This window comes from Lutra lutra, chromosome 1 (assembly GCF_902655055.1).
Source record: "Lutra lutra chromosome 1, mLutLut1.2, whole genome shotgun sequence".
NCBI lineage: Eukaryota > Metazoa > Chordata > Mammalia > Carnivora > Mustelidae > Lutra > Lutra lutra.
This window is the reverse complement of record NC_062278.1, coordinates 59,594,567-59,610,816: the sequence shown is the minus strand read 5'-3', so window position 1 is coordinate 59,610,816 and position 16,250 is coordinate 59,594,567. Positions and strand designations below refer to the sequence as shown.

The following is a 16,250-nucleotide window of genomic DNA, read 5'->3' as shown; positions in this document are numbered from 1 at the left end:
AATGAGAAACTCATGTTTGAATCCTGACTTCGAAAGAAAAGGAAATAGATATCATGCAAATGTAATTACTCTAACACCAACATTCTGTTTTGCAAACTGCTCAATGTAACAGAGGAAGTGAGGTGAGAATGAAGAGAGAAGCGGCTGTTCTGGTAGGGCCTCACAAACTCACCAACCAAAGTGGGCTTTTGTCATTTTGCCTACCCTGACTTCCTGTTCCAGGGAATTCCAATAAAGAGAACCAAGCCCGGAGGGCCTGATGTTTCCTCCCGCAGTTCCCTGGCAGTTCAGGCCACCAGCTGCATCTGCCGGACACTCTGAGCTACGCTGAGGAATGCAGATGTGCGGAAGGCCTTCTGAGATGATGGCCAGAGCCCCTGAGCGGGGGAGCGTCCAGCTGTGGCCAGTGGAGCCATCACTGGTGGGCGTGACAGCCTCTTGGACTGTTCTGTGATGCCATCTTGGCTCTGTCTTATCATCCACATTTCCTCCTGTGCTGCTCTCCAGTCATCCTACCCATTTTGCCAACTATGCGACAGCCTTCTAATAAATTCCTTTCCTGCTTAGAGCAGAATTAGCATCTGCCTGTGGAAACAAGGACCCTGACTACAAGGTTAATTCCAGCAATTTAGGACCAGAAACTCCAGTATATCTGTGTGCCCACAGGTTAGTGAGCTTATGTCATTGATGTTATTTAGATAAACTCTTCCTCACTCCAGATTAGACTTGAAATAACACAGAAAGGCACAAGCCAACAAGATTAAAAAAAGAAAGAAAGAAAGAAAGAAAGAAAAAGAGAAGGAAAAATAAGGGTGCTGGTGCACGAGCCAAGTTACTCATGTAGTACTCTATCATGAGAAATGGAACTTGTAGGCAGTTGAGAGCCTGGGTCCTCACATTCTCTTCCTGGCCTGAGACCCTTTCTGGGAAAGCTAAAACAGTCAGAGGCTTCCACGGGGAGGGCGAGGAATATGGGATCTACACAAAGGAAAGGGGGCTGTCTTTGGGGGCAGGCCACAAACCACAGTCCCTCAGCTCCTTTCTCCTGGCCTGGCTGGGGTGGATGAGTTCCTGCTTTTGGCATCTGCAGTGTCTTTTAAGTCTCTTCTTTTAAAATGGAAATGTATTTGGAAGAGATAATACAATAAGTCATTTACTTCAGTGAAGGGTTTCCCAGACGTCAGGTACTCTCTTTACAATCTTGCCATATTCAAATACTATCTGTTCTATTTCTTTTTCTCCTAAGTACCTTGAAAACTTTTGTTCTAAATAATATATGTGAATGTGAAAGCTTGTTATGCTATATATTTTTTAATACTCATGGCAATAACCCATAGAATTAAAATGATTATACATCATCTTGCCTTCTGTAGAAAGTTTATCAAGTGAACTAAGATTCCATCCTTTTTAAAAAATCATGCATGGAAGTTAAAATTTTGAAATCCTTATCTTACCTACCAAAAATGTCCATATTTTGCTTTAACCTTGCATTCATAGTTTGGCTGGGTGTAGAATTTGGGGTTGAAATCATGTCCTCTCAGATTTTGAAGGCATCTCCACAACATCTTCGAGCACCATCGGGAGATGTCATGAGAGGTCAGAAGCCAGTTTAATTCATAACCCTTGTAGGTTCCTTTTCTTCCTCTCTGAAAGTTATTTTATTCTTTTAATCTTTGGCATTCTAAAGTATCACAGGTTGTTTAGTTGCTTTGGGTTTGTTTGTTTCACTGGGGTTTTTTGTTTGTTTTTAAATTCATTTTGCTATACATGAGTTCTTTTAATCTAAGCGGTGTGACTTCTGAGCGCTAGGATCCTACTTTTGGATATTTTTTTCTCCTTCAATTTTTCTGTGATGTTTCTGGGACACCTATTAGTTAGATACGGACTTACTGGACTGGGTCTCAGTGTTTGGCGCCTGAATCAGTCAGGGTTTGATCAGGAAAACAAAAGCCTTTCTGTGTGTCTTCAGTAGGAAATGTTTTAATACAACGAACAAATATTGGAAAGTCCGGAAGAGGGAAAGTTTCTTGAACCGTCACTGACTAGCTCAGTGCGCAATCCCAGGAGTGTTCCCCTTGTAGCTGCTTCAAAAACCTCATAGGCAACTTCTGCCTGTGCATCTGCCGACCACTGCTCTGGAAAATGACGCCTCCACTGTTCTACCTTCCAAATTACACATAACCCCTGCAGGCCCTAACCTGAAACGGTTGGGGTGGGCTGGGGGGTGGAGGAACATAGTCTGGGAAATGCAGGTTCTTCTTCTTTGTGATGCAGAGAAGTCCTTAGCAGGGGAGCAGATACGCCAAGGTGACAGAGACAGTCCTGTAGAGTGACCCTGCCTCTGCGCATATCCTAAATTCACCACAGACTAGCTGTGACCTGGGGAAAAGTTCCTAATTGCTTCAGGCCTTCATCTCTCTCACTGTAAAGAGAGGGAATATTACTACCCACCTCACAGATTTTCGGGGAGGACTGATTGAAATAATGCACACATTTGGTACAAATCAGAGCCTGACACATAGTCAAGTGTTTTTAGTATATATGTTGGCTATCTAATTATTGTTATTAGTATTTAATGATCTTTTATCTCACATTTCCACCAATGTCCTTTTGCTCCGAATTTTGAGAAAAACTTCTTCAACATGGTTTTCCAGACTCTCCATTTTTAAAAAATAACTAATAATTTTAATTACTAAGGAAAATTTATTTAGATTGTTCTTTTTTTTGCAGCATTCTTCTCTGAGTATTTCTTTTTAAAAATATGCTTTTATTTTATTTATTTTTTAAGATTTTATTTATTTATTTGAGATTGAGAGGGGCGCCTGGGTGGCTCAGTGGGTTAAAGCCTCTGCCTTCGGCTCAGGTCATGATCCCAGGGTCCTGGGATCGAGCCCTGCATCGGGCTCTCTGCTCAGCAGAGAGTCTGCTTCCTCCTATCTCTCTCTGCCTGCTTCTCTGCCTACTTGTGATCTCTGTCAAATAAATAAATAAAATCTTAAAAAAAAAAAGAGATTGAGAGAAAGCAGGGGGCGGTGGAGGGAGAGGGAGAAGCAGACTCCCTGCTAAGCAAGGAGCTCCACTGGGGGACGATCCCACGACCAGGGATCATGACTGATCATGACTAAGGCAGATATTTAACTGACTGAGCCACCCAGGCGTCCCAAAACATGCCTTGGGAAGATAAAGAGGCAAAACGTTGGGTCTGTCTAGTTTGTCATTTTTGCGCAGAAGCTGTCAGTATTGGATAGAGAGGCTCGGTGGCCACCAGCAGCTGGGTTATTCTGCAGGTTGTGCGGAGAGTTTCACTTTCATACTCTCACCCAATTCGGCTCCATCCTATGACGCAGGTAGGAGTATCGTCCCAGTTTCTACAGATGAGATAACTGAGGCTTACAGAGGTCAAATGACTCACCCAGGCCACACAGCTTGTACCTCGGTGGACATAAATTTAATCACGGATCTATTGGTGACAGAGTTCAAGCTCTGCACCAGGGCTGCTGGACGGAGCGCATCCTGGGAGATAGCTGCCTGGCATCCTCACGCATGCGCGCGCGCAGGTGTGGCGTCCGCCGGTCCTTCTCCAATGACCATTTAGGCTCTTTGCAAAATTTGCTGGTATCAACAACCCTTACATAGATATATGTGTACTATGGGAGATTTTTAATGCACTCTTCTATTATTGTCTAAAAGCAAGTCCTAGAAGTGAATTTGCTAAGTCAGAAATTACCCACCGTGAGACATTTTTACGTGGTTTGACAAGCTGCCCTTCCAAAAGGAGGTTGCAGCAATTTCGACTTGTATTATCTCAGTGAGTGAAAGCACCTGTTTCCCACCTGCTCACCGGTGCCTGGTGTTACCCAAGTTTTGCCAGTCTCGAAAAAGGAAATGTTATCTCACCATTTTAATTTGCCTTTATTCATTTTTAGTTTGCCTAAACAGCTCTTCAGATGATTATAGGTCATTTATCCTTCTTCTTTAGTGAACTGTCGGTTCATTCTCTGCTCAGCTTCTAGCTGGGATGGATTTGCAAGTACTCCTCAGGGATAGCAAACTTTTCCCTGTTATTTAGGTTGCAAATATACTTTCCTGTTCACTGTTTCTATTTTTATCTTTCTTTATGGTATTTGTAAAAAGGGTTTTAAGTATTTATGTAGTCAAATCTGTCCTAATTAACTCTTACATATACGCTTTCTTTCAATGGATGAAAGAATGAAACCAAAGATGTGATTTGGTCCATGGGAGTGTGACTTATGATCTGAGTTTCTAAAGGAATCAGACAACACCGCAACAAGTTGCCCCAACTCCAGAAAGCAGGTGCACTGTTTAAGATGGTGAAAATTTTCACTTACACACTAAAGATTTGCCTAAGCCAACTTAAGAAAATTGAGAAGGTTTCCCAGCCACTAAGCTTACCCTTCCAGCTTGCCTCATGCTTCTGCTGAGTGGTACTAAAGTCAGAGTTGGAGTTCTGATGGTAATGGAGGCTGTTGGGATGGGTGTGCATGGGTCATCCCTATCCTTTAACCCTGAGCTTCCAAACTGGTGCCAACTGCCGACATCAGAAGACTTCTCTGCTAGAATTTTTCAAGTGTTTTGTTCTTTGTTTCTGTTTAAAGTTGTATCCAGGATAAATGAAATTTAAGTCATAACTGGGTAGAGATCAGATTTATAGCAAGAGAGTTCACTAGGCAAAGGTCCCTGGGGATTGGGAGAGGTTGTGAGGTCTGGGCTAAAGAAAATGATTCTAAATTAAAGCTCCAAGTTCAAGGAATGTGAATGAGGCACTGGCTCTATTTCAGGGTGAGGTTTTAGTTCTTTCTGTCCCTGCCTTTTCAATTAGAGGGATCTCTCTGAACCCTTCTCTTACCTCCCTTCTCCAGGGAATCAAAACTTCCTTAGTCATGGCCACCACTACTATCTCAGCTCTTGTATTTTCTCCTTCATAGGATAGACAAATTTCGAAAAGGAAGGAGCTTTCCCTTTAAAGTCTGAATTCTTGAAGAGGAAGGATGCAGATTCCAATTTCCTTTTCTTTAGAATACCACTTGGACCTTAACTTCTCTGAAGGTCTTCTTTTGCATTCATCTAGAACTTTTCTGTGCTGTGTTCAGCTGTCACTTCCCTTATAGTCTCACACAAGGATATGTTGGCTCCTCATTGGTTCATCTCCTCTATAAGATGTTGGTCTTCCTCTGGGAAAAACTGTGGGCTACTCTTTTCTGTATCTATAGCACTTAGCAGAGTGTCAAGCATATATTAGGCACTCTATAAATGTCTTTTTATTGGATCTGTTTTAGAACAATAGAAAATATTTGATTCCAACATGCTGTTATGACCTTAGGTTGGGCAAGTGGGAATTAATAATTTCTCATGTAAGTTGATATGAAAAAATAGTAGTATCCAGTGGGAATTATGTCAGAAAGTCATTCAAAGAGGAAAAATGGTGACCCTTAGATAATCCCTTTAGGGGAACAGCCAAAGACTGAGCATAACCAGACATGGTCAGAGAGACTGTCTGAAGAATAGGAGAAAAAAATATGTCTGGAGACTGGGCTAAGCACACAATGTAACCAAATAATGCTTCGGCCACTGTAACCATTGAGCAGTTTATTTAAATTTCACTGGTTAATCTTACTTTAAAAATCATGTAAAATAAGATACAAGATAGAGATTTGGAATGCCAAGAGTTGCTTGAAAACATATGAAGTTCAATATAATTAACTGACCCTGAGATTTATGTAGACATCTCAGAAGAATGTTTTACATGCCAAAGCTTCTTGTAGTGTGCCTTTTCTAAAAATGATCAAAATGCCTTGCAGCAATTTTAGAGAAAAGCTATGCTATCAATAGAAGTCTTTTGAAGTCCATGTTTTGGACAGACATTTGCTAATGAATTCTAGAAATTAACCAAGTACCTACATCTAGGAACAGTTTACATCCAGGAACAGTTTAGATAAAAGATCTTTCTTTCTGCAAAACTGATCTAATGTCTTTCTCATGTTAAAATTCTTTCCATGCATTACACATGCACACACGTGCACACACACACACACACACACACCTTGTAAATTATTTTAGGTTTACTGCAATTACATCAAAACCCCTGGTGCCCCCAAATGCCTGAAGACTTATAGCATGAAAATCTCCTCTGTTCAAAATCCTGCCTCTTTGCCTTTCAGACTAGTAGGCTGTAAAAAATGGGATTATTAGGAACAGACTCTTCATTTTCGGAAAAGTCTGTACTGGATAAGCCCCTCCTTACCTTCACTGTCTGGCAGATTGATAGACACAGACAGAATACTTATGGACTCTGACTCGCTTCACTGTGTGCTGACTGAGGACAAAAGGTGGATGTAGGAATGGCCAGATGACTTTTGGGAAGTAGGAAAACAGGGCTTATTTTGCTCCTGAAATGCTTTTTCTTCTGCTAGATGACTGACAGGGCTGGTGAATCCAGTCCAATATTGGGAATTCAGTTCAGTTCAAGAAGTGATGGTGTGCTCATGGACTCTATCGAAGGAGCTGTGACAGGACTAACTGGTGCTTGGTCACTTGGTTATCAGCATTAGAAAATGGATGAGATTGTCCCATGGTAACACACTGAGGTCTGTTTCGGAGCTACATTTGACATTGATGATGTTTCTTGGACTCATGGGCCATTTTGGTTCCATGGCCTCATAATGGTTGGTACACTGTTGAATCATAAGCTGGTTTTCTTCCTATCCTCCCTTAACGGAAGGTATTTGATGGGCCACCCAAGGATGACTTTTGGTGTTTGGCTGTTTGCTTTGTGGCTTCTAAAAAGTGAGCCTAGCCAATATGATTGTGAGCAGTATCAAGTATACACTACTGTGTTACCCACAGCTTTCCCCAAGAGACTACCTGAGAAGAAGCCAGTTAGATATTGGAAATAGAGTCAAGACGGCAAAGTGTCAAAACTCAGTAACATACAAAGAAAGTCACTTGAGGAGCCTGCCAGGAAATCAGCCTATTCTTACTGAATTCATGGTGTTCACCCATCACCCCCAAAATTACCAGAGATCCCTGGGTGATAGTAACTAATACTACCTTTCCCTCTCTCATCATTAAAAAGGGACCAAAAAAAAAAAAAAAAAAAAAAAAAAAAAAAGGACAACAAAGTAATACAGCCTCTGAATGTTGCCGAGACATGAGCTCATTAATGCCTCATTTCTTTCAGTGCTTTTCTTGTGGGGCCAGAAGTTCCTGGCCATGACTTGTGAATGTGGTTCTTCAGGGCCTTAGAACTCCCTGGGCAGGGTCTGTAGTGATAAGGAAACCCGGGTGGGCAGGATGCTGCACACTTTCTTTACTAGCACTTCGAAAGTCCTGCCTTGGTGCTTGGTGAGATTAGCAGTTTCTTTTGAACAGTACTGCCCTGGGCTGCTTTCTCATCGTCACAGTGAACAAGCATTATTCTTTCCTTTTTGTGGGAGAAGTAGAGCAGAGAGGAGTGAAATAACCCCAGAGGTGAAAAATAAAAATTATCCACGCTTGGAATGGAACGTCATAATTCTGTCAGTCATCGTGGTGACAAATCACTTCTGCAAAATACAAGAGGGAAACTGGAGTCTCTCCCAAGAACACTGCCCTTTGAGTTCAAGCCCTTGGGGAAGATCTTTGATGCATTCTTCTTCTTCCTTTTTGTGCCTTCTCTTCATTACAAATAGCCTTTCATGAAGCTTACAAGTAGGGACATGGGCACCAGCACCCAGTGAGCAACTACCTGGGTGAGTAACCCTGGGCAGGGCAGCTGGGAGGGGGCTCAGGGAGGGGCGGGAGGACAAGAATGGTCTCACCATCCAAAGCAAACTTGAAGCTCTTCCAGAGCCCTTGACCATTATTTTATGAACTTAAGAGAGGTGCAGACCTCTTCCTCACTCTTCTGCCTTTTGCTTATAATGTCGCCAACACACACAGTTCCATCTGACACACTGCCATGTTTCTGTAACCTTGGGCAAGTCACGTCACCTTTAAGGGTTTTTGTTTATTTATAAAGGGAGGATAATAGTCATGACTGCCAGCTCACTGAAGCTCCCATTAGTGACACACAGAAGCTGAGCGTCACGGCCAGGGTTGGCACTGGACAGAACTCAGAAGTGGTCACCTCTCTTTTCCAGCTGGGCAGGCTCCTTCTCCAGAAAACATCGATGCCCACCCTCTCCAATTTTCTAACAGCCTCAGATTTTCATTCTTGAGATTTTTCAGCAGTTTCTTATTCCCCCAGTTCATTTACCTAAGAGATTGTGAAAGTGGCTCAAGAGAGATAACAACCATTCGTGTATTTTCTTTTTAAAAGAACCGTTGATCTTAACTTCTCTAGTTTTTCATAAAAGACACAATATTAAAACTAGAGGAGACCATAAAAAATCATACATGCTCCTCATCTAGCGTCCATTTTTAAGAAAAGATAATTGAGACCAAGAGAACTGAGGTGATTTCCTCAGTGTCACATAACCAGCATGCTGCAACAGTACAATCAGACCAAAGCAGTCTCCGCTCTGTTGGGCCATTCTGTTACTGGACCACCAGAGAGCAAATAATCTTCAAAGCACCATGCCCACCACACCACAGGTTAACACTTCTCCTTCTCTCTTTAGTCATCCCTGGCAATGACAAGGTCTTTCTTTAAAAAAATTACTTTCTCTACGAAATTTATAGTCAACCACCAATTTATTATCATCAATGAATACACATTGAGAACTCATCATCTTCAGAGTTCTGTACAAATATTTTTATTTTTAGGGAGAGGAAGCACGTGCACGCACACTTACTCGAAGGCACAAGCAGGGGAGGGACAGAAGGGGAGGGAGAGAGAGAGAATCTTAATTAGGCAGATTCTGTGCCCAGCTTGGAGTCCAAGCCAGGGCTTGATCTCGGGACCCTGAGATCATGACCTGAGCTGAAATCAGGAGATGGTTGCTTAACCGACTGAGTCACCCAGGCACCCCCAGAGTACTGTACAAATAATTAAAAGTATGTGTGTGCACACACGCACACACACACAGACCCAAACAGGGGACTCTAAGGAGGCTGTGGTTTGGATCACTAGATAAATTTAAAAACCTTCAAGGTTATCTAAACTTGTTTCAAAAACTGTGTCTAACATGTTTCTCGGAAAGAATAAGTGACGATAGCAGAACTGAGGATGACCCCATCAATGAATGTTTGTGGTTATTCACAGTGAAGATGCAGAGAGTAAAGAATCAAAACTGACTGAGTCACCACCAAGAAGTTTAAAAGTTGGCACCAACCCACAGAGCAAGATAATGGTGGAGTCAGAATCGGGTGCCTCTGTCGGGCTAAGTTTTATGTTCTATTGGTTAGACTACAAATTACCAACACAACGATATTCCATAATGATACCTCTTGTCAAGGACTTTTCCATCTTGCAAAGAGAAACCAGATGAAATGAATTTTGGTAGAGAACAGTCAGATATTGGGAGGTCTAGCCATGGGTTCTTGCCTATGTTCAGGATTCCTACCCAGGAAATAAAGCTAAATTTTGTGGAATACATATATTTGAACTCAAAGGTGTATCTTTTCAGGAAGGAGGTACTGGTTTTCTTCAGGTCATAGGAAACCTACCATCTGCTCCTTCACTGCAACATCTTTGCTTGGCCTCTGGGTTTTCTTTTCTTTTTTTTTTTTTTTTAAAGATTTTATTTGTTTATTTGACAGAGAGATCACAAGCAGGCAGAGAGGCAGGCAGAGAGAGAGGAGGAAGCAGGCTCCCTGCTGAGCAGAGAGCCCAATGCGGGGCTCGATCCCAAGACTCTGAGATCATGACCTGAGCCGAAGGCAGTGGCTTAACCCACTGAGCCACCCAGGCGCCCCTGGGTTTTCTTTTTTTACAACCTGCTGGCTTACTAATCACAAGTTTTCGGCTTGCGTGCATTGGGCCATCTAATGAGATTACAATAAGTAGGGCCCCATGGCCGGCGATCATTACACGGAAAGACACAAGAGCCCCAGCTAAACACACCATATAAGGCTTATCTTAAGATATGAATCCTTGAAAACATCAGCTCAGCGATGACAAAAAAGAATTCTGCCTAGTTGGAGTTCTCTCCAGGAAGTATTTTTGATATTGTTTTGGCTTTAGGAAAGGAAAAACAACTAGACTTTGTGGGGGTTACCTAAGTGCACAGTGAAACTGCAGATTCAAACTGTTTGAATCCTGTCCTCCAAATACAGAAGTCTTATGTGAAAACAATCTCATTTTCATTTTGCATTCTGGGAAACCCTCCAAGGCACGGTGCATTGCCAGCTTTTTGTGACCTTCAGTTCCCTAACTGCTCCCAAGGGAAACTTGACCTTGGAACTGTAGAGAGGAGGGGAACTAGTTGGTGTGGGGCAGGGCAGAAGTTTCATTCTCCCTGTTTGTTCACTGCCCCAAGTGGATGGGTCCTCCTACACCAAGACCCTTAGAGCCTCTGAGGGCACAGAGATGGGGACAAACAGTGCAATGGAAATCCACATTAATCCCAAAGCAAGGATGCATACAAGACTATCACGTGGGATGGAGATTTAAGATGGCCAGCCAGGAGCAGTTCCCAGAGAAGCATTTAGGAATAAAAACATTTGGTCCCCTGACCCCAGATGCAGAACTGATGCAGGGCTCCCTGACTCCTCAGAGCATCTTAGGACTGAAATGAAATTCACAGGGCACAAGAATGCCTGCTGTAATTTTTGCTGTCTCCTAGAGGTATGGGGACTCCACCCATGAGTGATACCCAGTCTGCAGGAAGAGTTCCTTAGGTTTTCTTATGTGATCACAGGACACCTCTGGTCAGAGGGTTAACTAAGAGAGGAACTCTCTATATCAAGAGACACCCTACCCGGATACACCATCCCACAGGCAGGCAACCAGTCAGAGGACAGTGGGTTCTGACCTTTCACCTAACGAGAACTGCTTTGATCTCTTAACTTTGCTTATGGGTGCATGGGTTGAATGGCTTTTGCCTTTAAGGTAGATTTTATTAACTATCAATTAGTATCTTCATTTCCACTGCTCAGTGAAAACCTAATTAGAGTAACAACATTACCACACTGACCTGATAGAATCGTAGCCAAAATCAAAGCAATCAACATTTGAGTAGGGCTCCGTAGACTGAGAACAGGCTCTGTAGGTCAGGTGGAATTTTTAATTTCGGGAAATGGCTTGTATTGTCCCGTTCCTACCATCTGTGAGCCTGAAAAACCCAGAAAACTGCTTGTATAGTAGAAAAAAAGAGCAAAGAATTGGGAGCTGCGAGACCTATGGGACTTGGGAGCTGAGTGACATTGAGAAGGGCACTCACCTTCATTGAGTGTTGGGTTCCTTATGTGAAAGGATGTCATCTGAAAATGACACCGCCCTTATGGGGCTGTGATGAGATGAAAGAAAACCGTATGGGGAGTTTTCACATATTTCCCTTTCTCAGAGAGAGACACTGGACTGCAGGAAAAAAAAAAGTCCTGGGACAATAAATGAAAAATTTGTCTCTGTATTACATTAAAATCAAATAAATCAACAAAACAATGTTTGTGAGTCAGGAGAAAAGGATGATTTTTTTTCGCCCTTTCAGAAATGGATCAAAATGCTGACCTGAGTGTGAGCTCTCTGTCTCTGTCTCTGTCTCTCTCTCTCTCTGTGTGTGTGTGTGTGTGTGTTTTCTTGTTACTTTCCTGGAAGAGGGGAAAACTACTCTGATATTGGGTTTATGCTTGTATAGGATCAAGAACACCTGGGAGAGGGAGTCATAAATGTATATTCTGAGGATCCAAGCTAATCATTTAGAAAGGACTCCATACTCTTTTCACTTAGAATACAAATAGCATAGATACCATTGGGTATTTTTCCCAAAACAGAGTGCTAAAGAGCATGCGTTTTGGCCAGACAGACCCCAGTTTAAATTTCACCTCATCTTACTAGCTATCTGATATGCATGAATTGAGCCAATTGCATAAGTTTGTTATAAGGATTAAATTTTAGAAATGTAGATAAAAGGCAGTAGTTCACTTCCTGGTCATCAGAGGCCCTGGAGAAAGGTGAAATGTTGTTATGAGGCTGTGTATTTCAGTTCCAACTTTTTCTCTTACCCTAATGTTTTAGGTCACAAAAATGATAGCATGTGAGTACAGTTCATGTGCAGTCAGCTGTCTCAGAAAATGGCACCACTCAGTGGACTTGGCAATGTGATCGCTATGTGTAATGCCTTTGCTATCACACACTGAGGTATGCATGAGGTGGGTCAGTATGAAGAAGAAATTCTTTGTTCAGAGATGTTTAGCCAACCACATCTCATGGTGGCATTTCTTTATCTTGATCTTGTAAATGCTCAGGAATTGCGGCTGTGGTGGAATTTCCACCAGATAGCTACTGGAATTTTTGGGATGTGTCTGAACAGAAATGAAATGGAGGTTGGTAGGAGAGGAAGACCTTACTCATTTACCGCTTGAATGACACCAACAAGCCATTTGGATTCCAGGCTAACACAGGTCTCTTTGGGTCACAGCTACCAGGAGCCTTGCTGTGATAGATGAAGGGTCCTCCTGCTTTAAGCCTCTTTCTGCCCAAGTCCCATGGATTTAGATGAGTGGATAGGAGCTGAGGTGAAGTGAAATTGTAATTATTTTTCTTAGTTCCTGGAAAAGGATTGGAATAGTGTTATTTGTTTTCCTGGAAATGGTTCAAACATCATACTTCAGTTGGGGCTCATGAATTTGAACCTCTGGAATAGAAAGGGGTGGCAATCTAGTCTGAAAATTCCCTGGGTATACTTAAGAAATATTCAGGACCAGGAAGGCTCCAGTGACCGTCGCTATTAGGTCTGAGATACTTCCCTTTGCTCCCTGCCTGTTCCTTCCCGTCCTTCCCCTCAAAGAAGGTCCTGTCTAGTCAATGCTGGTGTTCTGGTTACAGTAGGACCCAGCTGGCCTTGGGCATGGCAATCCACGACCCAGTGGAGAACCACCAACTCTGTTAGTCAGCCTTGTTTTCCTAGTGACCCCTCCGCACAACAATGACCACACACCCACGATTTACATTCCCGCATGTGCTTAACTCTATGACCACTTCGCAAAAATGCTGGATTGGGAATGAGGAAGAATTTGGTAGAATCCTGGCTCAGCCTCTGACTGAGTGAACTTGGGCAAGTTAATTAACTTCTGAGTTCTAACTTCCTAACTTGTATAAGGAATACTACTGTCTACCTTGTTTAGTCAATCTCCAGAGTAACCTCCTGCCACCTATATCCAATATGCATGAAATGGGAAGAAAAGCTTGGATATACTCTCAAGGGCCACCAGCATTGTGGCCTAAGCTGGATGCTATGCAGAAAGGATAGATAAGACCTATCTGTTCCTAAGGCAGCCTAGGGTATTGTGGGTAAATCTGGCCAATAGACTGGAATGTTCTGACACACTCTCCACCCACCCCACCCCCAAAACACCTCCTTCACATGCATTATCTATGAACATTCTCTGGAAGCCAGCCAGACGCACACTTAACATTTTACAGAGTTAATATCTTCACAGAAATGTATCAGTTTCCATAATTCCTCACCACATTCCTGGGAGTTAGCCACAGACTCGCCCAGAATCACATACGGGATTTGTGTCTGGGCCACTCTCCGCAATGGCCTTCACTCCTGCATCGAGTTAACTGCCTGAGCCACACAAAAATTCTGGCCACAAACCGCACTAAAGGGGATTCATTTAAGTTCCATAAATAATTGACAAAAACAATGTCAGATGTTACCTTGTTGAGTAAATGACTCAACCCCTTCCCTAAAGGGAGTTTAGAAAAATAGGGCTTCTCTACCACCAGGGCTTCTAACAATAAGAGCTCGGAGCCATTGTGCAGACCTGACAAGTATACAGAATGACGATATGACAACCTTTCTGGAGGAGTCAGACCTAAAGCAGATGGATCATGTTTATTAAAAAGGACATATGTCTGGAATGTGTAGACTTGAAGGGGAAAATTCCATGTTTTTTGGTAATTACTTAATAATCTTATTCCCCCCGGAGCGTCACTTAGTAACTTGTTCTCAAGTCTATCTTTCCCCTGTAGACCTCCGGAAGTAGGGGAAGCTTCTTCAAAGCCACAAGCTCTCCTGAGGGAGGAGACATCAAGTATTCAGTTTGCACAGGAGTCTTGTTCATGTTTATTTGTTGTTGAGCTAGGTGGGACCCTGTGGCATTTACAACTCTGAGTAAGAGAAGAACATCTCTGGTCAGAAGAGAAGACGGGCTCTGGCGGCAGAGAGTGGTTCCTGCTACATTGCCTTGTGTCTGTTCTGTGGAGATAGTTAGGCATAGGCTTTAGTGGTCTTCTGTCAGAGTTTGGAAACAGCCTTTCATCAGTAAATGATTGACCTGGCTGCCCTGGGTGATAAGCTTAGGTAAACAGGCTTGATTCTGCTCCAACAATTTCAAGACTTTTAACTCCTTAGGTTCCGGGGCAGAAAAAGGCACATGGCTTCCTGGGAGATCCTGTCCTTAGAGTTTGGCAGCTTTCTGGACAGTATGTTCCTCAGAATTATAATGCCAACTGTTGTGCTAAATCTTGAAAGTGGAAAGAATTCATGCAAACAAAATTCTGGAACAAAGTCATGTTTAAAGAGCCATGACTAGTGGAAGAATTTCAAGAAATCACACGATTTTTATAACGAAAGACAGAAAACATTCTAAACCTTTGAAATATGTAGAGGAACAATGACGATTTTCAAAGGGGAGCGAGGATGGAAGAAATATACAGCCCTCTTTGCAGAATATGTTGGTGGACAAATGATTTTGAATTCTCTTGATATGCACCCATAGCTAACATACATCTAGACCTTCCACAGACCATCATCAGAGACACCCTAGCTACAACACTGGGCAAAGTGCTTGTTTTATATTCTTGAGGGAATGGCCCATGATCAGATAGGTCGCCTACCTTGACTGCTGTTTTAGAATCTGGATTCTCCTCTCAGATCCCGTCTTGACTCCGCAGTGGTGGCCCACGACTGTTCCAATCCTCGCTCAAGAGTTTGGGACGTTGGTAAGAAGCATCAACACAGGCTTTCACTTTTCCTCAAGCACCAAATTGAGGTTTCCCCTCCATTTGCTTTCCTGCTTTCCCTGGCCCCTGCAGACAGCGGTCACCAGCTGGGACTTCCTCGCAGTCAGGTATGTTGACAGATGTGAAGGAGGGAGCCTATGCTGGTCTCAGCTGCCTGGTCTGGCCAATCATTACAGACCAGGCCAGGCTCTCAGTCCTGCTCAAGCCCGATAGCAGCCGGTGGAGGCAGAAACCAGATCTGTTAGCTATTGACTATCCAGAAAAGCAGTGACCTTGCAACCGGATCTGTGAAGTAGACGAGGATATATGGGAGGAAAATCCTTTTAATTTCACTTATTTTTCTTGTAGCAATCTCAGAAGAGAATTTGGAGGTCACTTTAGCCAATCTCTCATGTAATAGAGTTTCTTCTATTGAATTCTTGTCTGGTGAGAATCATCTGGAAATTCCTTGAACAAATTTGTCTGCCGCTTACTGAACATGCGCTATATATTAGGCATTATATATCTAGTAGCATAAATCCTTATAGTAACCTTGAAATTTTATTCTTACTTTATAGATGAGGGAACAGATGCTCAAAGGGGTTAACTAGTCATGCGGTGAGTAGGTCCTTAAAACAGGATTTGAACTCACTGTTCTAAAACTGTACCAATGTCAATGCACTTTCCATAGTACTCTGTGAGAGGCTGAAGAGCACCCAAAGAGGTCCATGCCCAAGTCCTTAGAGTCTGTGGCTATGTCACCTTACATGGTAAAAAGGCTTTTGTAGATGGGATCAAGTTATGAATTTTGAGATAGGACATTATCCTGGAATATCCAGGTGGATCCAGTATATCATATGGGTCCTTGTAAGATGCTAGAATCAAAGGAGACATGGAGACAGAAGCAGAACCAGAGAAAGATTAAAGATGCTATGCTACTGACTTTTTGAAGAGACAGAGAGGGGCCACTGGTCAAGGATTGGCTTCTAGAAGCTGAATAGGCAAGGAAATGAATTCTCCTCTAGAACCTCCAGAAGGGATGTTGCCCTGCTGGCGCATTCTAGACCTGGGACTCTAGACCTGAAAGATAGCAAATGTGTGCTGTTGTGAGCCACTAAGCTTATGGTGACTTATTATAACAGCAATAGAAAACTCATACACACTCTCTCAGAAATACTCTGCCTGATGGTGAGCTCATGAT

General features: G+C 42.8%; 1 protein-coding gene across 22 annotated transcripts in view; it reads right to left on the bottom strand.

Annotated features, from left to right (window-relative positions):
- The window catches only part of PHLDB2 (pleckstrin homology like domain family B member 2), a 219,602-nt gene extending 204,409 nt beyond the window's left edge, over window positions 1–15,193 (bottom strand). For 6 of the 22 annotated variants that reach the window (XM_047724322.1, XM_047724375.1, XM_047724384.1 and 3 more), the window contains exon 1: window positions 14,945–15,185. The gene's annotated coding sequence lies outside the window, so the exon portion shown is untranslated. Of the gene's footprint in view, window positions 1–14,944 lie in introns of all 22 variants that reach the window. The other 16 variants (XM_047724267.1, XM_047724295.1, XM_047724275.1 and 13 more) reach the window with 7 other exon arrangements.
- Window positions 15,194–16,250: the final 1,057 nt, after the last annotated feature.